The sequence below is a fragment of the Gossypium hirsutum genome, chromosome D07, assembly GCF_007990345.1.
Source record: "Gossypium hirsutum isolate 1008001.06 chromosome D07, Gossypium_hirsutum_v2.1, whole genome shotgun sequence".
Lineage (NCBI taxonomy): Eukaryota > Viridiplantae > Streptophyta > Magnoliopsida > Malvales > Malvaceae > Gossypium > Gossypium hirsutum.
In genome coordinates, this window is record NC_053443.1 from 38,533,001 (window position 1) to 38,534,743 (window position 1,743).

Genomic DNA, 1,743 nt, shown 5'->3' on the forward strand with positions numbered 1-1,743 from the left:
GGAGAGTTAGTGGAATTATCTGATTTTTCCAATAATCCTTGTCTCTAAGCTTACGTATATAAGGATAACGGTGGTCTTTCTGAACACTTTTACGTTTTATTCTTCCTTGATTTCCTCTGAAAACTCTTTAAAAACCTAAGTTCAAAAAACTGCTTTCAAGTTAGGTTTATAGTATTCAGCTCACTTCTACATTAGTACTAGCTCACTAGTAATTACTAATGAACCCTAGGTTACCCTCTAAGTTATTTACGTGTTTCTCGTTCTGCATGCATAGATGTTAAAATAGTGTGTGAGGAAGGAGACTTCTTGATTCTAGATTAAGTGTTGTTGATTCTTGCATGCATGATCAGATTTGATCGATTGATGTTCTGATATGTTTAAGTATTTTTATTTTAGCTTAAGAAGTTAATGCAGGTCCAAGTGATAAAGGTAAAGGACCTACATTATAAACTTGTGCTAGAGTTTCTAGTGAGTTTATTCTTACTTCTATGTGTTGTAATTTTCTTTACTTTATAATTCGTATAAGGTAATTAATCCTCTTTTGTAATCGATGAAAGATGTTTTGTGGGTAATGGTTATCCAAAGTCTTTAGTTTGAGTGCAATCTGTCTTTGATATAAAGTAATTGTCATTCTTCATGCTTAAGCCACTACTATCTGCTTCTGATATGAATGATATGATATGAACTGATATGAGGTGATGGAGATGAGGAGTTATGTTTGTGTCGCCTCTGGTAGGGCAGTTATATTGCAAATCAGATTGACATATCACGATAAAACATGTTGTTCTGAATGAAAATGATATGAGGAGTTAAGGGGGAGAATGTATATAAATAAGACTGAATGATATGCTTTTGATTCTGAATTCTGAGTACGTACCTGGCATGAGAATGAATTTGTTTAAGTAGTGTTGAGCTTACAGTATACGCCTAAGTAATAAGTAAGTTGGCATATTGAGTCTGTTTGTGTTTTGTTTACGCCATTGGGTGATTATGTGAATGTGTGTAAATCCTTCAGAAGTGTTCATATGTACTATTAGTGATGTTATGTATGATCTTTTTTTGGAACTCATTATATTCATATGAACTTACTTTGTTACTTGCAATTTTAAGGCAACCCTGCCAAGTATGTTTTAAGAAAAGGTTAATGAGTTTTCAAAACTATTTTCAAAATTATGTTTTGTAACAGAATGTGTGAATTGTTTCTCACAAGCTCACCCACGAACCTAGCACGCAAAACATTTTCAAACTAAAGTTTTCTATTGTGTTCAAACACTATTTTTAAACATAACCTAATGGTTTCTAATTATTCACTAAGTTCACCATGAACTCACCCACTCCTCTCTTACTTCTTCTCAGGTAAGTAGATTGCAGATTAGCATTGGCGAGGTCGATGATGTGGCGAGATGCACTCCTGAGCATATATTGGTGAACCTGGGTTAAAGGCGATGGGATTATTGTTATGGGTTTAGAATTAAATGTTATATTTCTGACTTTATGAATATGACAATATTATTTGAGGTTAAAACTATTTAGTTATGTTTTAAATTTCAGTACATTAATTTGCGAACCATGTATAAAGTTCTTGTTATTTCATAAATAAAGTTGATTTTATTCATGCATGAGGGTACTGTGTTATATTTACATGCAAGTTAGATTTATGATTAAGGTTTACTGAATGCTGCTTGCCATATTTACATGCATACCCCTAGCTCTACGATCCCATAAATGTAAGAGATCCCGTGT